This window comes from Macrosteles quadrilineatus, unplaced genomic scaffold, assembly GCF_028750875.1.
Source record: "Macrosteles quadrilineatus isolate MER2022 unplaced genomic scaffold, UCM_ALF_1.0 Scaffold_8__2_contigs__length_117827958, whole genome shotgun sequence".
Classification (NCBI taxonomy): domain Eukaryota; kingdom Metazoa; phylum Arthropoda; class Insecta; order Hemiptera; family Cicadellidae; genus Macrosteles; species Macrosteles quadrilineatus.
The window spans coordinates 25912619-25935322 of NW_026542601.1; the positions used below are offsets into that span (position 1 = coordinate 25912619).

Sequence of the window (22704 nt, forward strand, 5' to 3'; positions counted from 1 at the left end):
TTTACTACATCTTGTTTTATAATTTAAACCTTTATCCATCACGCCACAATATAAACTGAAGCATCACCCTCTTACACTGTAAAATATACATATATTCCTTCTAGAAATAATGTGCCAGCATGTTTGGCAAAAGTATAATTACACACAACAAAATTCACCCTTCGGACTCTTTCCCACGTGAAACTCCAAAAACTGTTTACGCTATAAGTAACAGTGATGAAAGCCACCCTCTGTAATTTAGTGGGCGGGCGGCGGGATGGCAACCTAAACACGGTTTAAAGAGTTTCGCACTAGACAATGTACTACATGCGCCGGCGGGCGCCCCATTGTTAGGAACATCAACAAATTTTCCCGCTTTGGCGGCCGTTTAGGCCCCGGAAGCTGCAACAATGGGCACGTGTCACTTCCGGTAGCCACGCGACCACAGCGCAACAATGGTTTCCGATTGCTCCACAAACAATCTTTTCATAAGCGGAATTAAAATGATGAAATAACAAATTGTAGCGGGAGAGGTAGTTACTTGACCCTAAACTTGGCAAGTTTCTATTTACCAGACAATGGTATCAGATTGCTAAACAAACAATATTGGTGTCGAAATGCTGAAGTAACAAATTGCAGTGTGAACATTAGAGGTTGTATTGTATTGAGTACGCTGAATGGACACGCTTGAAGCAGTGAGGCAGCTTAGTACAATTACAATTATTAGAAGAAGGTGGCTGATATACCTGTGACTGTTCATTGCAATTATAACAGTATACAGGACAGAAGTGGGAATAGGAAATTTTAAAATAAATTAGGAATAAGCCATTATCCTACTCTTCCGATACGTAAATTGCCATTTAAAACAACATTTTTCAAAATATTTTTTTGTACGCTTTTTCAACCTTTCTTTTACTTTCTCCCCCTATACCATAGTATATGGAGAAAGTATTGTTTTCGTCAAAATTTTCGAGTTTGAGTTTTGAGTGGATATATCCGTTTTCATTCCCCCTGAAAGTTATGTCTGTGTGTGTGGATGTGTACAGAGCTACGGAACAATCTGTAGTCCGATTTTGATGACATTTGGTATGTAGGTGTTAATCCATAGTGTCTCCAGGTATTTTTTTAAAATGTTTTTTAAATTTCTATTTTTAATGGTGACTTTTCCCATAAAAACTCATAAAATAACGGAAAAATCGGATTCTCTGAAAATGTCCAAAACGATGTTTATAAACATTTAGTATGTTATAGTCCTTTAAATTTTGAACAAAATGTTACTAATCCCATTTCCGTAAAATTGCGGTTCAAAAGTTATTGTAACTTATGTTATTTTCCCATTAAAAACCCATAAAATAACAAAAATATGATTTAAAAAAAACGCCGGGGTTTCTTAATATTAATGTGCTATGGACCAAATAATTCTAAACAAAATAGTGCAACCCCCCATTGCTGTAACCAATTAACCTTGTCAATAAAACGAAAATAAACTCAAAAACGCATAAATTCACAAAAAGGCCTCTTTAAATCTAACGCGAGTTTTGAATTTTCCATGACTTTCTTTTCTCTTTGTGTACTGAAACATAACCAAGCTTATTGGAGAGGAGGGCGAGTATTTACCAATGCTAATTTGTGTGCAGAGCTAGTCTTGTGGTCTCTGGGGAGAGTGGTTCATGCCCCTGTTGGTTTTATCAATTGAAATATCGGCAAAGATATGCGGGGAGCGACTTCAAATAATAAAGAGCAAATAGAAAAAACTGGCGGCTAGCGACCAAATATTGACAAGGGTTGGGGCTATTGCGGGGGTTGTTTTGAACAGGTTCGAGAGTAAATTCAATAAACTGATTTGAGGGAATGCATTATAGTTGGCACTGCACGAATTTAATTGGATTTACTTTTATCTATGGTATTTTTAGATATTGTGTGTTGATATAAATTTAATATCGTAAAAAAGAGATTAAAAAACTTTATTTGGCTGAACTGTCTTTTGCATTTGAATATGAACTTCTTGAACGAAATATTATGTTTTGTGTAAAGTTGTTTCGACTTCGTTGATGATGATTTTGACTTTATGTTGTTGTTCATGCAGTAAGACTATTGGTGACAATTTCCATCGCCCAGTAGTGAAACAGAAAATAATAAAAAAAAAATAATTTTGGCGGAGTTTCTGAATTCCTGTCTACATGAATGAACAGACCTACGACGATTTTGGTAAAAAAAAAACTGGCTACAAATTTTACATGGGGATGGAATGTCTAGTTGTATCAATAGTCAAAGGTAACAGCTACTTCATAATAACTAGTAATACATTTATAAAACAACTAGCTGTGTGCCCGTTCTACGCACGGGGATCTTATCATAGTCAGTTAAAACCTTCTTATATAAAGCACAGCAGTTGGTTTGCATACTTTCAGATAATGCTGACAAAACTATTCCTTCGCAAATACAGTATCTGACAGTTTCCAGCCAAAACTAATGCTTCGCAATTAAATGTCACCCGGATCTTGTTGGTCCATATGTTAAATCCAATGATTAAACTAAATAAACGGTATCAGCATTCTGACACATACTTTCTCCCATAAGTTTGCCAACAACCTTATCATGTGTAAGTGGTGAGAGTAAGTATACGGAAATGGGATTTGTACAATTTTGTTCAGAATTTAAAGGACTATAACATAATGGTTAAAGTATTTAAGGTACTACCTCAACCTCATAACCTCATAATTTAACACTTATTCGGGTTGAAATTTTCAAGGTGCTCTTGTCCTTTCCGTGAAACACTGAGAAATAGGGACATTAATGTGTTACCAACAGACATACACACAAAAATACAGAACTTAATTAGGGAATTTGCTACGCTTTAAGCATAACAAATTACATATATAATTAGCATTTGAAATCTTTGTTAATGTCGTAAAACTTTATCATAACAATTTATAAGCCTACAGTATTTGCTTGGACCGGAGATGACCCGAAATTCTGTCGAAATGCTATCTGAATCGGTTTGCTATATGAAATGAAGTACAGTACTACAGACAGTACAGTAGACAGAAAAGTACAGTAGAAAGTACAGTAGAAAGTACAGTAGACGATTTAGATTGGTAATTTATAATAAAAATTACCAAAATAGGCCACGAACTATTAATACATAAACAACGTTCAAAGCGTTTGAACAATTCATGATGGTTTGCTGAATAAATGTTTTACTAAAATGCGTTATCGTTTTCTTAGCATAAACTAACATTTTGGAATCCAGAGAGAAAAAGCAAAACTTATACAGCTAATACATCAATTAAATTGAATACGCCTGTAATAAATAAGGTGCAACACCAACGATAACTAATTTTGTAAATTACTGTGATGTGTTGGTACGTAAAAATGATTCTTGCTGCTACCAATGGTTAAAAGGAAAAGAACCAGTACCGTACCAAAAACCAACGTTTACAGTTATGAACTGTTGTACATCCGACCAATTATATGCCCATCAAGGTTATTCAAGGCTAATCAAGGTTATTGATCTCTTGGTTTTGGATTTTCTCGTAAAAAGTTATCGGCAATCAAAGTTATTTCCCATTAATTGCTTTATTTGTAGGCCTACACAACTCTTAATGCAAACTTATAGATGCCAGTTTGAAAAAAAAACAACCTTATACAACAACTTTCTGTCTGTATTCTCTAAACAATTATTGGTATATCTATTAACATTATAAGGAAATGTGACAAAAATCACACAACGTTGGTTTTTGGACGTTTGTAATTTTATTTCTTAAGTACCTAGGTAGGCCGTGTATTCTAGGGAAAAGTACCGGTATCAAGGATCGTCGTCAAAAGGTTGTTATAAATAATTGGGTAAGCCTTCCTTTAATCTATGGTGAGCCTACGTACCCAAGAGATGGGCTATGGGCCTATTGGCTGTATGGTCCAGCGATTGCATCACACGTTGAGTAGGAACTATTGACTATATATAGTCAATGGTAGGAACAGAAAGTGACACATTGGAAAATCGAGTTTAGCATCATTCGTAAACCTCTGTTACAATCACCCACTGCAGTTGTGATTTTTTACTTTTCACTTTACACAACCGCCATTGAAGCACCATCAGTGAGTGGAACCCATCGACATGTAAAACTAACTTAGTTTTATATGTCGATGGTGGAACCTTGTTTCTAAGCTATTGGCGACGATCATTAATAAATTTATGTTTCCCAGCCGTATACAACACTGAATTAATGTCTTCTTTCTTGTTATCAAAAGTCCAGAACAATTTTATACACAAAGAATCTCTGGATGATGCCTAGTTATTTAATTTACGGTTACACTATATTATTCCACTTGCGATTAATTAAATCCTTTATGTAAGAAAAACGTTTTTAATCTCACTTGGATGGGATTTGCCTTCAAAACGTGATCGGAAATGGTTGTGGTGTTTGTAAACAACATTTGTAAACATTTCAGTGACAGCTAGAAAAAATAATCTTGATCCGAACAGCTGTTCGTTATTTCATAGATGATTATGTGATAAAAATTGGACGAAAACTTGACAAAAATCGCACAAAACTGCATTTTTGAACGTCCGTAATTTTAATTACAAACTAGGGAGGCCATATTTTAATGGCTAAAGACACTCTCGCCAATCCAGTGAATACAAATGACTTGGATAGGTACTCTCGTTTTCCTGGAGAAGATTGCGTAAAATGCCATCTTGAGTGTTACAGAAAGACAGAAAGACAGACAGACAGAAATTTAGATGAGACTTGTTTCGGCTTCTTTAATGTATAAAACGTAAAAATAACCTAAAAATTTATGATTCTGAGCAATGTACAGACAAAACTCTAATTTTATTTATATAGATTTATACTTCACACAGTATTTGATAAAATAACTGTGTGAAACTATTAAACTCTTAACACCTTTACGAACTGTATGATAAAAACAGTCTTAACATGCCCATAGTATTTGCTCAATCGTACGATTCACCGTATATAGTATTTATTGCTAAAAAATAACTCTCATTAATACAATTTTTTGAATTTGTATGAATTATTATTATGCTATAAGTTAAGTCAATTGGTATTGAAAAACATTTCAGACTATACAAATACAGTATAAAGAAGCTAAAATCCACGCCTGAAGTATTCCACCCGACGTCCCCTATCTAGCCCCAGCCGCGCGCCGGAGGGGTCTGATCAAATTAGGCAACTCAGTCAATATTTATATCATTAGATTCAATCGTGGCAAGCCACGTACCACTTCACAAAACTCAGAAGCTGACGATTAGGACTGGTAAAAAATCTTTGAGTTCACATTTGCAATTAGTTCCACTGATTAGTGTTTTTACTTTGAATGACATTTATTGTAGAATCTGTTTTTTTTTTTTTACTAAAGTGAATAAATACTCCAACATGATTGCATGTTATTGTGTTGCATATACTTTTGTTAGTTTAATTCTTAAGAATCAATAGGTAATACTATTCACGAAATTGAAGTAAACGTATATTCCTCTTCATCAATGGTGTTTTGCAATCACCAATTGTCATCAGTTTACAGGTTTTTTGCAATGAGAGGATGAGTTTAAAGAGTAATATTAAAATGCCGTTATTTTGACGATATTGTCTACTGTTTCCTTGCTTGTTTATTGGATCTGTTTATTGGAAGGTTTTCATAAATAACATGTTTAAAAATGTGGAATGTGTTTCTAACAAGTGGAAATGTCTCATAAGATGTATTAAAACTTTAAAAACAGCCAAAAATCCAAAATCAGTTGACTGATATGTTTTTTCTTATTTCAGGACAAAATATTGATCGTTGGTAATTCCTCATATTTTTTTCAAACTCAATGTCACCTATACCTATACCTTATGGTTATACAAAATAAAATTCTATATCTAAGTTTTCCTTGGATCATTTTTTAAATTCATATTTTCCTTTAAAAAATGTGTCTGTCTTGTTCCTGATGATCTGAAAATTCCTAGACTCTGCCTCAGTGCTTTGAAGCTAACATGCTTTGAAAGTACCAATTTCCATACAATTTGATTTTTATCATACGTCACTTTGTAATATTAAGAAAATTGAAAACCATACAAAGGTACGTAGTGGCATTGGTGTACCTCACTACCACAGCCATTATATTTATTTAGATTTATGTATATTTAATTATTTATAGTCTCATGGGAATCGAATGCGTAGTTCCATCCATAGTCAATGGTTGTAATAAGAAGGCTTTTACCACCATCCCGATGTTCCAATCTTTTGTCTGCTCTCGGACAAATCGATAAGATCCAACCCTCACAAAGCCCGGGACCGCGCAAAGGCAGCAAATGTGATTGTTTTGCGTATTTGAGGCAGATGGCGGATGATTTCTTAGTCGGGCGAACACATCAGCGAACAATTCACTTAAGACCCGCGAATGGGGCTGAATGGCGAATGGGGCTGTTGGAAACTAATGGGAAGGGGTTCGCGCGGCGGGGGGCCGGCACTAATCAGCTGGTGAAATACATCCAAATGTTTCACTTTGGGTAATGTCTCCGAGCCGATAAGCCGGCCAAATCGCGACAAGTTGCAAAATGTCACGGCGAATTTATCGAAAGCCGAGGATCCCGACCCTAGAGGATTATCGCCCCCTTGGACTTGTCACGAGTGAAGAGGGGTTGAGAGGATAAGTGTAACTGGGGAATAAGTTTGACAAGTCATATAATTACTCACAGTTTAGTCAAAGTTTAATTTAAGTCTAAAAGTTGAATTGTGTATGTGAATGCAGATCTATGCAAAGTATTACGATCGATTGAACTGACATTGTTAAGAGGGAGTTTTAAACCATTGTGTCTAGAGACGCGCCTTTAAATGTCCCTTTATCTCTTGGTTTAAAAGTGTATGGGGTATTTACAGTACTAGTCCGTAAACCAAACAATAGTTAAAATATTGTTTACTTAACTTTAATACTCCTGTGATATACTTTCTTAAGAAATGGCGACCGTACGAATGTAGTTATTTTAACCCAAATATGAGTGAAGGATGAATGTACGATGAGAGACGCGATCTTGTAGCCTTGTTAGTGACTAAAGTCAACATGTTCCTTAGACAAAGCTGTTAATTAATAGATCATACAGCCAATAGCAACCTTAACGGACCTACAGTTTATAGTAGAATCCGAAACACATCTTTGCCTTGTAACTAACGAATTGGTCTAATATCAGATATTACTGCGGATCTGATTACGTTAATCCACAACAGGGAATATCGCATCCACAGTGCGTGCCTATAAATATCCACAATTTGTGACCTCATAGTAGCTGGATTACTACGCCACCCGTCCCAGTCAAGTATGTTCCTGCAATCAAACGTTCAATGATATATAAACACATCAGCCACATTGGTGAGCTAAAAACAACTAGAGTGCATATGCAATGAAATAAAATATATAATCACAATCACGATGGTAAGCCGATTCTGAACCAGTGTTACACACCATCATCGACAGCATGGATCTTAATTCAATAAAACAATGCAGTGTTGTTCGATCCTTTACTCAATCCAGTGTTTGTTAGGAATTAGTAGTTTTTTTTAGGAATTGTATTTCCCTATTACGTAGCGATGTGGCAAGATAACGATAAGTGCTGCTGTAAGCGGATGCTGACGCAGTGACATAACCATCAGCACTCAGCACTTCAGCAGTCTTGGGTAAACTGTTGATGTAAGTGCATGACGAGACGTAGAAAACCTCTTTTCGGGTCCAAAAAATTGTTATTCAAAAAATTACATTTCTAAAAATGTTAGTACAAAATAATTCTTGCTGTTGGATTCACTTATATGAAAACCCCCCAGTTTTAGTCCATTACAGTGATTTCTTATTTTTATTATCGTGCGAATTACTTTATCACCACTACCTGTCGTTTGCAATGATGTTGGTTATTACTACTTATTATTATTATTATGTGCTCGCTGATTACTACCATATGCAAACAATTGGCACCTAAATGTTATGTACCATGGTGGTACTATGTACAGTAGTACCATAGATTAAACATACTCCCTTACCAAACATTAATGATTCCTTAACGTAGATACATATCATCAACTCTATACAAACTGTACATTTGCTACTTATCTTTAATTATTCCTAAACGTAGATACATATCATCAACCTTATACAAACTATACAAATACATATACATTTGCATACATATTATACATATACATATTATACATTTGCCACAAATCTTTAATGATTCCAATTCAATCATTGAAACTTAACCAATTACACCTCATACCAACCACGTGGATACATATTACCAACCTTATACAAACACACATTTACCCAACTTTTCCGTTTCCGCTTTCAACCATTTGACCACTACAGTCCATAGCGTGGTCCGCTACTCATGTATGCATAAAGCGGGCGTCGCACTTTCGTTGATTAAACCACCCCCCCCCCTCCCACAGCAACCCCTTGTTGGCTCAGCAATAATTACTAGTGACCGAATTAGCGAATTGCTAACCGCCGGTTATTTGCCAATTTTAAACCTCGCCCACAATAACCTGTGTGGGGCCTGCCGATTGGAACCCATAACTATGGAAAAACTGTGTAAACAGCGTGTTATTTACGATAACTCTCATTGTAAATATTTTAGTAGTTGTGACGAGTATTTTTATAATTGGCTCAATGGACAAGATAAATACTGACTAAACTTATATAGAAAGTAGTGTCACCACAGAAAGTGTTGTGTGACCAAGATATTATTTGATTGTCTCAATAGTTTAGCATATTTTGGCTTTAATCCCACGTGATCTAATGACGTCACTGGTTGGTATAGATAATGCAGCGAGACCACATGGAAATGGTCTAGGGTTGATGCAATGTTGTCTGATTACACTAGTATTTTTTTTATCTAACCATATTCGTGTGATCTCTTAACGATGAAAGTGACGTATGATGATTCCATTTGCTATCCGGCTATCAATGATGCTTTATAACGATATGTTGAGGTTAGGTTAAGATCAGTAGACGGAAAAATACCAAACAGGTAAGGACAGCGCCAGTATACCTCATCGGGGCTACAGCCCCGATACCTCATATGTACTCGTAGATAATTTGCTACCGTTAGTAGCTAGGGTCTAAAATGTTTTCTCTACATAAGCACCTACACTCATCTCCATTCATACATGGCTTAAACTTGACTTTGTATGGTCGCCATTTCAATGAAAAGTATTAAATGTCGTACTAGAGGTTACTATAGTGTCTGTGAGGTGAGTATGATAACAGGACTGCTAGTCAAGAGAAATAACATCTCTTCTCTTGTATGTACTGTTGCAATCCTTACTATCTGTTATTCGAAGTCTATTTTGCAGTTCATGCGTCATTAAATGCTTACCATTGACTTTTGGATACATTCAATCTATATAGCTGTAACAGCTTATAGATGACCACTGAACCACCATAAAACCCAAATTCTTTTCCATTTCAAACTAGAACGTATAGCTGATTGAATAATAGGTGTTTGATTATTTGTTTTTTTTTTAAATCATGTTATTATGCACTATATTGTCGTAGGGTGATACATTTTTTCCTGTTACTGCTAGGGAGTGTGTTATTTCATTATTTTCTTTATTCAAAAAGTTTGTTATAAAAGTTCTCAATACTCATAGATATTCTATAGTTCGATGTTCACTTTGGTAATACTGGTAACTTACTACTTATGTTATATTGCATTGTTTATATTATCTACCAAAATTAGGCTATTTTAAGCACTTTTTACTTTGGAACTTTTGGGGGAAACGACTACTTCACCCTTAAAATCGCGTTTGAACTTCGCGAAAAGCGCTAGAAATCAACAATTTTGTGCGCTTGAAAAATGTTTTTTCCTTTTTTGTTTTTCTTATTATTTAGGTCATTTAAAACAATTTTTCTTTCGGTCACATTTTCGGCAAATGCCGTTTTCATCCAGAAAACCAGGTTTGCAAAGTCGTAAAAAATAGTGCCGAAAATAACGATTTTTGGGTAATCCAAATTCAGTATAACCCAACCTAACTTAACCTTGGTAGTATTACCTTCACTTTTAATTATTGTTACTTTGCTTATTTGTGTGACACGAAAGATGCTATAGTTGATTACAAGTTTTGCTTCAGTTTGGTTCGTAAATAATTTGGCTTGCTTCGACCATGTATAAAACATAGGTTCGACATATATAAATCATGTAGGCCTAAATCAACGTTCTCTAAATTCAACGAAGTTAATAAGTCTAATAACTGGAAACAATACTGGATACATTTTTAAAACCTATACCACTTTAACATGGGAATGGGACTACCCTTAATTGCCTAAGATTTTCACATATTCACAGATATAACCCCATCACCTTTGTCTCAGTTTTCGAACATTTTTTTTCAAGTAAAAAATCCGTGCAATCTGTTTTTGGACACGGAATGAAAGTGACAATGAATCGGCAATAACATAGACTGGCGGGCAAGGAGGATGACATGTGGCGCGGAAGTGTGACCAGGTCACGGAAGGGTGAACGTGACCCGGTCTGGTCACGCTTGTGGTCACGTAGTCAAAAACTGACCACCACGTGGTTAACAGTGATTTGACTGTTTATAATTACTACCATATGTCAGCCATGGAATAAAAGGGTAAGTAGAAATATTTTTGGTTTTGGAAAACTATTTTAAATGTTGAAGGAATCGTTGCCGAAATACGAAATAAAGGGCTTTTGAACGATGGTGTAAACTCGTAAGGTTATAGTAGTTTATGCAACGATTGCGTGAAGACACGAGTAGAAAATTTATACGAGTGTCGGTTATTTACGCGACTATCGTACACTAAACTTTATGAAACGACAGTGTTTTAATTACTGAAAATCACTACTCACAACTTCTAAGAGAGGTTATGTTTTCGTTTATAACATTTAATTGCCACTGACAGTGATGCAACGAAACATTGTACCAAACACTAATTGCACCAATCAACAATTAAATTGGCCTAAACAGCTGATAAGTTGAAGTTAGAAACATTACAATAATTTTACTTGTTTTCTCTCAATCCTTGAACCTCATTGGCCCGTTACCCGTGTTGTTATGTTATGAGTAAAACTATGCTGTTATGTGAAACTTTTCGATTCTAAGAACTGAACTGAAACGGCTACTTAAAAAAAACTGTCGTAGATAAAAGCTATATGTAACGAGGTAAGGTATCATAAGTAATAAGTATGCATGATAACAATATTAACGCAGTATTTTGGTACTTCACAGTAATGTAGTCAAACAATATTCAAGAACAAGTTAGTTGTTAACACCAATTATCTGGGTAGCATATACATGTATAGTAGGCTACTATTACGTATTGCAAAAAAGAAGCTAGCCGTTTCTATTCCTAGCAAGATCATCTTGGAACCAGATGCCAATTGTTGTCGTCTTAGCTATAAATTAATAATACTGTCTAACAAAAGATCGATGCAAGACATTATCTATACCAGGGTCTGGACGATTTTATATAAAAAATGTAACAAATTCCAATAAAGTAAAATCAAACAAACAAGAGCCTGGAAATAATATCTTATTAGGGCACTAGAGTAGTAGTTTTCGCTGCAAGCCATTGTACTGTATTAATAGCTAACCGTATAAATCACGGATATAAAATTAATGACAACCGCTTAAAAAATAACGCCATTGCTGTATAAATTCCACGTGTTATTTTCATGTATTTTTTGTATGCAATTCCCGTTTATTTTAATTTCTGAATAGATAACTACTATCGAAATTGTGGTTAGGGTTTATATCTTTGTAACCGTCACTTAAATGTACAAGCGTACTTAGCTTATAATAATGGCATTGGCTTAAAAACTCAAAAACAGCACTCTTAATTTATTTTCACTATAACATTTTCGATATCCAAAACAGTACATACACGAGTACTAAATCATTATAATACACTCCACAAAGATCTGCATTGTAATAGGACGAACACCGAGATTACACTCGACTCCGGCGATTACAGCTCTTCTGTGTAATTATTCACAAAGCTTACAATGTTGTTGCCACTGAGGGCGGGCCTCGCCTCGCCACGCGCACGCCCCTCGCTAAATACTTTAATATGGGGCAAGATGTTTGGGGCAAAAAATAATATAAACAGTTTATGTATGAAATATGATGAGGGGTGCGCGTGGCCGAGGAGGGAGATGATTAAAAATGATAACCATGGGAGCCGAAACCAGAGCCGGGTAGCGCGCGCTCGCGGGTAAAATCAAATAAGTCTGTTATTTTACACACAATCGAGTTCCCACGTTGAAAACACTCGTTAAACTTCCATTAGGGTGGAAGGGGAAGAAGGTGTAAGGTTTTTGCTGAATTTTCCCTGCGTTGAATTGTGTGTAAATTAGTGTTTTGTAAGTTCTAAACTGTATGGGGTTGATTATCACTTTTTGGGTGAGTTTAAAATTCAACATTCGTTAATTCATAGGATATATTGCTCATTATAATGTCATACTTATAAAGGGTGTAAAATGCACTTTCATGAAAATTAATACCACAGTTGAACATTCAGTAGGTTGAAATGACGTTTGTCGCTCGAAAATTTGTATAACGGATAGTGGCGTCCCCATCTTAAATAATTGATAATTGATAATTGATAATGTATTAAAATTTCCAAAACTATAAAACTGCTCACATTCTCAACATGGGTATTGGACAAAGGATCTCCACGGTAATATAGAATTAGTAAACACTTTTAACTACTTTTAACTTTGTATTAACTGTTTTCAATGTCGAAACCTGAACCAACCCCTACCTATGTTACTTTTATTATATGGGCATCCAGCTGTGTTTAACAAACATATTATTGGAAAATGGCTGTGGGAAGAATGAGATGATTTGCGATGCACTATTCTAGCCTGAGATCAGCTGTTTATTCGGCCATGGCCATACATTAAAACCTCAATGATCAAGGAAAGCTAGGTCCAGCAGTTTTATACCATTAAATTGCTACTGACGTTTTTAGGATTATACCTTCTTTCTGGTTGTCAGACAGGCAACAAAGGCAATGAGCTTCCCAGATACCACGATATAGATGTTTTTGTTTTTTTTTTTTGCAAAAATGTCTTACTCTCACCATTACGATTGCAATGATCGATTTTCAACTTCAATATTGATTGACGCCGAAAAGCCCCAACTCATTCAATCTCGTTTTGACGGCGAAACCCCACATCAGAGACATCTCTAAGGCCTCGGCGGCCGATCAGCTGATTGAATAAAGGCTGTCCCAGCTGGTAGTCACGTGACCTATCTCCCGCCACGCGACCACCGTTCTGGCGGGAACGTAATCAACTTACAAGTCCGCCCTCGTGTTGTCTAATGCTGACTTATGGTTGTGTGCGTTGGGCGTTAGCGTGCCTTTCGGGGATGCTCTTCAGATTTCTCTGTATAATCCGCTTAGAAGTCGTAAAATGTTAGTTAATATGACCTTAATACAGTATCTAAGTATCTTAAAAGCAAATAATTGTGTATATTGAAGCGAAAAATATGAGAATAAAAATTGTCTTATTGTATTCTGGTCTATGGAGAATAAATCAACTGTCAAAGTTTCACTGTTCATAAAAATATTTTGATCAAATTTGGCAATTATATTAATTTCAATGAAAGGCATTTACATTTAAATAAAACACACCTTAATACAATTTAAAAAGGGAATAAATCTAGACAAAATTATGAAAAATCCACTCAAGTTGCAGGTTTGCTGTGGCTAGATTATTATTAATATTTTATCAATTCAATAGAATTCGCTATTAAAATACTGATTGACAGTTTATTTGAAACCAATCAGAGGTGTTTCGTGTGTGCGTTTACAATCCGATACTATGATGACGTCATCGGAGTCCAGACAATTGCAATGGTCCTGCGTTGTTGTTGTCGTTATTGTGCCAAGTCTTGGAAGGAGACAAGAGGAGACCGCTATACATCGATGGAGGAGACACGTTGAAGAAACATCACTATGTCCGGAGATGTACACAGTGTTGGTCGGACATATCAATCTCATACAGCATCTCGTACACATGAAACATGTCAAACATAAATATTTAATAGTAAAGTTAAATTAAGGAAGAAAAATCCACAATATTATCTGACTTGTAATTAATACAAAAGTCTTACAACACAGTCATGTTCAGTTACTGTTTTTTGTTGTTTTTTCTAAGGGGATGATTCAAAGCTTTTGATAACTTAAATGACTACTTTTATAATGTGTTCAGTTTTCTATCCAGTATCCGTATTGTTAAAATTATTTTCCTAGCAATAGAAGATCATCTCACAAATCCTCTACGCTTAGTCTACAATGATTTTTGTGATATCATAATTATGTGTTTATTTTATATTTACCTTTGTTTTTTATATTTTACTGATTTTCTGAAACGAAAATAATGTTTATCAGCATTAATTTTCAATTAGCCAAAATACATTATGAACAAAAACTAACTCTGTTTTTAAAATTCAAAACTCAAATTCATCTCCTTAACCCGCTCTCAGGTGAGGTTATCGATAGTGTCAGCAAACACCGTAAATTTATGAAATTTTACTACCCATAAAAAAAATTAATAACCATCTTGTGTTTACAAACTATAACCATTGGACCATAGCTTTGTTTACTATTTGGAGTCGGCAAACAAAAGGAATAAAGGGACAATCGGACCGAAATAAAAGGTTGACAGACGTCGGACAAGTGGTATTGTGCGCTACCTGCAGTACGCAGTAGTCATGTCCCCTAGTAGCACAGATGGTGCTTGGTGCTCTATTGTGCATGCTCACTCAGTCGGGATCGCACCCCTGACTAGCAGACTGTACAGTCGTACTTTCATTTGTCAAAAACACTCTCAATGACTCGACTATATCATACCATAGATCTACTAATGAATGTATACAAGGGAAGTTGTCTTAGAATACAAACAATTAAAAGGATGATTTTATTTGGGTTTTATCACTATCCGTTTTAACCCAACTGTTGCAATCTTTGGTACAACATCTCCAAGAAAATGTCCCATCAGTCAGTTTTGCATAATAGCGAAATTTATACTGACCTAAAATTAAATACTGTCTCCCAGAACTTTCAATTTTTTTAATCCTTGTAACTTTAATGCTATTGAACATAATAAAACAGAACCAACTTGTTTAATTAAAACAACTGTAAAGATTCATTAATTCCATTTCAATATGAGTACTCATAAGGTTAATATGGGAAACCCCAGAGCCACTGGGGCGGAGCCCGAGAGTCCGATCGGAATAAAAACAGCTTAGTTTTCCTATTTAATGTCTAAAGAATCAGTGTACCAAATTTCAGCCTCCTAGGTAAATGGGAAGTAAGAGAATTAGTGATGAGTGAGTGAGTGAGTCAGTCAGTCAGTGAGTCAGTGAGGGCTTTGCCTTTTATTATATATATTAACTAGCTGTACCCGCGGGCTTTGCCCCGTTTAACTTCATAAGTAAGCTCGTTCGCATGGCTCAATCACGTCCTGGTTGAAGTTCGTTCGCTACGCTCACTCACCTTTTGGTTGCAAATTGGCTGTTGTCATAAATTAAAAAAAATAATAGTGCTGCACCCTGTTGGTAATACTTGTAACTTTAATGCTATTGAACATCATAGAACAGAAGTAACTTGTTTAATTGGAACAGCTGTTAAGATTTATTAATTCAATTTAAATATGGGTACTCATAAGGTTAACATGAGAAACTCCAGAGCCACTGGGGCGGAGCCCGAGAGTCCGATCAGAATAAAAACAGCTTAGTTTTCCCATTTAATGCCCAAAGAATCGGTGTACTGAATTTCAGCTTTCTAGGTACATGGGAAGTGGGAGAATTAGTGATGAGTGAGTCAGTGAGTCAGTGAGGGTTTTTCCTTTTATATATATAGATTGGCAAGCATGTTTCTTTAAAACCTTTTTCTCAGCTCGTGTGCATCACATGGAAAATCTACGAATCTGTTAGAAAAATATTTTACTGTAGGTGTGCAGAATCCTTTTTTAAATTGAAATAGGATAAAAAATAAGCACAACAAATTAATTTTAATTTTAAGAAAATTACATGGGCCTTGTGGGTTGCCATGTTGGTGACGAATTAACAACGAAATATAAACAGAAAATCAAAACAAATTGAAGAAATTCCAATCACATGTTTTATTTACAGCTTGGGATGAAAATAGAGAAGCATGTACATTAAATATTTTTGGTCGAGTTTTTGACCACTGGAAGACCACGCGTATTCACTTATAAACTGAATCTGATGAACATTTAAAAATATTTATTTCTTCTAATCTAACTCTTTCCCCTTTAAGTTGTTCTCTCGAGGAAATGTGTCTCTACAATCCACAAGCATACGTAAAACGTCAATTTTTAGTTTTCATCTTAAGGGTTTCTAAATTCAAACTACCAATCTCTGTATACAATTTTAGCATCAAACACATATTCGATAGTTTCTTATTTTCATAACAATAAATAAATGCAGAGCCTAATTAAAAATTTATCCTACAAAATATATGTATGCATTGTGCCTAACACAATCTCTATTTTAGGAGATTAATAATTTAAAATTAAATATAACTTGAACAACCATGAAAAGCAGTGTCCTTCAATTTACCCTACTAAAAATTCCATGTTGCACGTGTAAAAAATGTATCATCATCATGTTAAACTTAGTAATGTTAAAGGTGTATCATTCAACCGTTTCAAACAACCTTGTGTACACATTTACCCTAAACCACCCATTGCTGGTATGGTGTATGGTGTATAAAGCGTGTCGTAACACTTCGGCCCAAGTAACACTTCGGCCCAGTAACATTTCGGCCCGAAACCCTCAGATGTGGCCTACGGTCCAACTCTCTACCTGCCCACTAGTAACACTTCGTCCCAACAAAATATTTGACAGGTTAGGTTAGGTTAGGTTAGGTTAGGTAAGGTAAGGTAAGATTCCACCGATTCTCCGTCATGTGAGGTCAGAGGATGCAAGGAGTGACGGTTGGGCGACATTCCACCAGAGGGTGGTTGCAAAGTATACAGGTTATGTACCTCTTACTACCTGAACTGCGTTCCTCAACCCTTGTCAATTTTTCGTCGGGTCGAAATGTTACTCCATTAGCTTATTTAATCATCTGTAAAAGCGAGTGGGACGAAGTGATACTGTTTTTCTATGAAATTTGAGTTTGGCCGAAATGTTACTGGGCCGAAGTGTTACTACATCGTATAAAGCACGTAAAGTGACACAGTAGCCATTAACGTGGGGAGGAAGGGTAAGTGCCCATCCCTTATGCATGAGGATTAGCCGCCCATTTGGCCCGGCGACACTTTTCTATGGGCGTTAATATTTTAGCGCGCCCGCCGCACCTTCTAACAGCTCTATTAGCCTCTAATCTCGGCAAAGGATGCATAATTAAGTCGGCTTTTACTTTCGCCGACTCTACGATCACCTGGGAAATGGTACTGAGCCTTGGAAACTTGGAGGGCATTTTGAGGATTTGTAATCTTAACTGGTTTACCAAGGGTTGATTTTTTATGTTTGAACGTTCTGCAATGGATTAATGTGTTTGGGAAACATATGCTTTATTTTTCCATAGAATATTTTCTCAAAGTGTAGCAGAACCTGTTAAAGAGGTTACAACGTTGTAAATACTAGATTGCATTTGATTAGGCGATGACATACCAGGGTGTGTTTGTATGGTAAGGTCAAGTTGAGTGAAAGATAAGGGGTTTTAAATAAATGATAGTAGAATTAAATGACGTTATATCTTTGTTACTGACTAAAATCAGCTGGTTCTCTAGTCAGGGGCATTTATTATAGAGTAAGGAGATATGAGTTTATTATTATTATTTATTTATTATTTTATTTTTTATTTATTTATTTATATAGTAACCATTATTATTATTCGAACCACTCTACTGTTTTCTGACTTTCTCAGAATCGAACTGACGACCTTTTACCAGGTAACCACTATAACCTCTTGTGCTACCGAGCTACGTCAAATATAAAGTTAATTAATGTAAACTACAGTAAATGAAATAAGCCAAATCTATCTTTGGGAATATTACGAGTGTTCTAACTGTTGTCTTAATATTTTAGTAAGTAGTAACGTAGTAAGTTGTGTTGCGTTATATATTTCGTAAAAATCCAAAATCTTAACGCGATAATCCCCGTATAATTATTTCATACTACAGTACTGTAATCGTATTCTGGGCTGGGGCGTGTGGCCGAGCTGAGCTAAAAGTGCTATAATGCTGACGTTTCGGAGACGTTGCAGTTTCCATTACAGATACGTTGCAGGCCAGATACAGTAGATGAGGGACTACAGTGACACTTCTTGACCCGTGTTCCTGGCATCCTTGCAAACGTTGCTACAGACGCGAAATCAGTACGCAAGTTCGTAAGAAACATTTTTCACCGGACTAATTATGAATTAAAAAATTATTATCAACAATTTATTTGGATTTTGCTATTTCTACAGACATTGAGACCAACTGATTCAGGTGAATGGAAAACCAACTTTAAAACTATAGCTTCTAAAACACGTCATGTGCAATTGAGATTCATAATTTACATCTTTGAGCGTAGAATGAAATTTTGAAACATTGACGGTCTGTTTTTTTCAAAGGAGAATCTTGAGAGATGTATAATCAATGGTATCAGCATCCTTTTCCATTCGCTCCACTCAATTTGCTGTAAGCATTACAAGTAATGCAAACAAGTCTCGGTTCTACCGGTTTGACTTAATCATTTCACTCGGTATAAAAGTGTATGGTAAAGGCTCGAGTTTAACATTCTGTGTCATTGTCTACATTACTATTCATGGCCAGGGTGCCAGGGTGGGAGGGGGTGCAAAGTGGCATTGTAGCAGACGACAAATCATTTTAAGCCCTCCCCGGTTCGCATTAAATCACCCGAATGAGCGAGTAAAGCCACCACCCTAACAGCAAGTGGCTACTAAGTTGAGTGTTGAATTTGAATTAGGCTATCAATTTTTGTCCGGTCAGGATACTGTTCGGATTTTTCAATTCGGCAAAGAGTTTGATAGGGGTGAAGAATGTTAGGAATAGTCAGGGTGGCTTTTAGTGAGATTTAATTAATTAACAGCTGTGTCTAAGGAATGTGTCGGTCTTAGTCACTAATAAGACTACAAGATTGCGTCACTCATCCTATACTCATCTCCATCCATTCATACTTGGCTCAAAATACCTACATTCAAATGTTCGCTATTTCAAAGGTAAAGTATTAAAGTATACTTTACTTTAATACTTTACAAGTTGGTAAAGTACATCAAGTTGGTCCCGGAACATCTTTCGTAATGTTGGAAGAAAAAGTTTTAGATTAGCTTGGCTACAGATTAAAGTTTTCAAATCTAACAGAAATGGAAGCAAAAGTCTAAAATTGGTAATTGCCAATGGCACATGTGGAAAAAAGTTCTGAGACAGAATACCTATAAAGCAATCTAAATTTTACATGGATTCATTCGTTGTAAAATTTTCAGTCTTAGAAAATGGAGAAAATGGAATAAAGATTAGATACATTTTCCAGATACCTATAGAATCGAAGTTTAATTCTAAAATTTGTATTTGGTAGTGGAGAATAAAGTTTTTTTGAGGATAAAGTATATAAACCTGTTTTTTCGATTGAAAAACAAATCGTTGCATTAAACAATTTCAATCGCTTTACAATTATATTATTTATTATCAACCACTAAGGATTTTAAAGCAACACATGATAAACTTTTCTTACCACTTAAGGTTGAGTACTTAGAAAATCTATATCGAACAAACTAATAAAACCAATAAATACTTATTCTAAAATCATTTAGATAAAACTGCATAAATACCAAATAATTTATTTCATTAAGTACATGGAATGAAAAGATAGCCTAAACAACGATGGTTGTTTATTTTGCCTAGTGGACAAACGCAGATTCCAGTCTATTGTAGTAGAATGAGTTAAACACACACTGGAGTAAGTATGATTAAAAGCAAACACTACGAGAAACAACAGTTTGTATTCTTGTAAACAAGTAGTAATTATTGGCCGTAAATATAGTGAGTGCAAACTGCATAGTGAGTAATTCGTTATTTAATTAACAGTTCATTCATTATCATTCATTGGTGTTGTCTAGCGTTTGTATTCATTTGTAAAAGTTGTTTGTACACATAAGTGCAAATGGTGTTATTCTTTAGCCGTACAAACAATAAACAAACTATTACATTGAACCAATATGATACATTAAATATTTATACGTTGCACTCTATTAGGTCTGAGTGGGTTACCTAAATATTGAATTGTATGTAGGAAACACACGTGCCTCCTAAAGTTTTATTTCGTCCACGTGTCATTTTACGTAGCAGCATTTCAATCTGTCCCAACTATTTATTTATTGTTAGGGTTTGTTTTATTTTATAGACCCTGATATAGCCTTTAAAATATTCGAGTTATTAAGCTAAAAATTTAAATTCACGTGCAAGTAGCCTAAATTTCTCAATGGTGTTGCTATCATATTATCCCAACCTAAAAACAATACATGGCAAAACTATTTAACCAATATGTATTTATTTATGGCAAAATCACAGTTTTTACAGTACATGCTTTAAACTTTGAGGTTAAATCATTACTACAATAATTGACAAACAGTGAGTTTTACATCATGCTATAGTGATTAATAATTATACTCTAACACTAATAACATTTGCAACTTTCCGGTCTCCACGTCCATTACAAAGATTGTACACCAATTTAATATTTCAAGTTTGAACTTTTATTGAAAAAAAATCATAAAGTCTGCAAAACACTAAATGCAGTAGATAGCACAAATCCTAAGTATATAATACCTCGTTTACTAAAACATTTTCTAAAATGGATGACAACAATTTTAATTTGCTTGCTTTAAATTATATAGTATACAAAATACTCTACATTTTGACCCAAAAGTATAGTTAACCAACTACAGAATGGTATAAATACCTACCATTGTATTTGTTACCTGGCTTCACCTCTGATTGTATCAAGCTGCACGCAATGCTAATTTGCTGAAGCGTGATTTCCCCGAGGAGCAAGTTGTATTTGAACTGAAAGAAATGAAAAGCAAACCGCATGAATTTTAAATTTTAATCTCCCGGCCGTTTCATTCCCAAACATAGTTTCCACAAATGCGGACCTGGTGATTTGTCGGTGTGTATACGTTAGCACTTTGTAAGGCTAGATTGTATTTTGTGCGTTAGCACTACGTAAGCCTAAAATATATGTTATGCGTTAGCACTTCGTAAGGCTAGAATATGTGTTATGCGTTAGCACTTCGTGAGGCTAGAATGTTATTCGTTAGCACTTCGATAGGTTAGATTGCATTATGTGCACTAGCACTTCGTAAGGCTAGAATATATTTTTTGCGTTAGCACTTTGTAAGGCTAGAATATATTTTATGCGTTAGCACTCGGTAAGGCTAAAATATGTTATGCGGTAGCACTTCGTAAAGCTAGAATATATGCTATGCGTTAGCACTTCGTAAGGCTAGAATATATTTTGCGCGTTAGCACTTCGTGAGGCTAGAATATATGTTATGCGTTAGCACTCGGTAAGGCTAAAATATGTTATACGTTAGCACTTCGTAAAGCTAGAATATATGCTATGCGTTAGCACTTCGTAAGGCTAGAATATATTTTATGCGTTAGCACTTCGTGAGGCTAGAACATATTGTATGCGTTAGCACTTCGTAACGCTAGATATGTTTTGTGTTAGCGTTAGCACTTCGTAAGGCCATAATACGAGTGCGTTAGCACTATTGGTAAGGCTAAGATATATTTTGTTTGTTGGCAGTTCGTAAGGCTACAATACATTCTTTGCGTTAATTAGCACTTCGTAAGCCTTAAATATGTATAATCTATGGGTTTAGACCTCGAAAAGACAGAATATCATTATCATTATCAATTCATTCTACACTTGTGTCATACTCCGGCTGACTAAGCCACGGATTTATGGGCCTGGATAATTTGATGACGATGTCATTTTATCAGCTGAATAGTACACTATGATTATATTGTTTGACAAGTGGCCCAATATTTACCTGGTTGGCTGTTTACACTGTAGACGCTTATTTGACTCAAGATTAAGCATTTGAATTTATACTGTAAAAGGAAATAGATACAATTTGGTGTGATACAGAAGTAGGTACATCCAATATAAGTGACCTGTCAATTGGCTACTTTTACAACGATACATTCACATTCTGTACATAGCTCCAAAACTAGCTTTTCATTAAAATCCTCAATTAGTTTTACACCATTTTACCAACTTCTAGACTAACATTTTGATTATATATGCTACATACATGAGACCTACATGTTAGGAAATTGAAGTAATGTTTACGTCACGTCATATTATGTACAATATATGCTTGGAACTTTTCGTACACACCTAAATTGTGTGTTATCTTATTGAATTTGTTCAAGACTGTGGTTTGTAGCGTATTCATTATTAGTTTAGGTTTTCATCGGCTTATTGACCTTTTTGTTGTGATTTTATTTACAGCATTTTGTCTTATTTGCTGAAATAAGTTGATTACATACACAAATCTTCAGCGAAAAATTGTACAAATAAAAAATATAATTTTGGGAAAAATAATTTAAAACCCAGCAAACGGCCCTCCCAAAGCTGTGTTTGGCCCATAAAATCAAACACCCCATTATCTCCATACTCTTCCCTAAACAGACACTAGGGCAGATGCACACAATTTCC

The 22704-nt window shown here is 35.3% G+C and overlaps 1 protein-coding gene across 3 annotated transcripts in view; it reads left to right on the top strand.

The window, feature by feature from the left end:
* Positions 1-22704, top strand: part of LOC129000710 (LIM/homeobox protein Lhx3) — a 66183-nt gene that overhangs the window by 16463 nt on the left and 27016 nt on the right. The gene's annotated exons all lie outside the window — the stretch shown is intronic.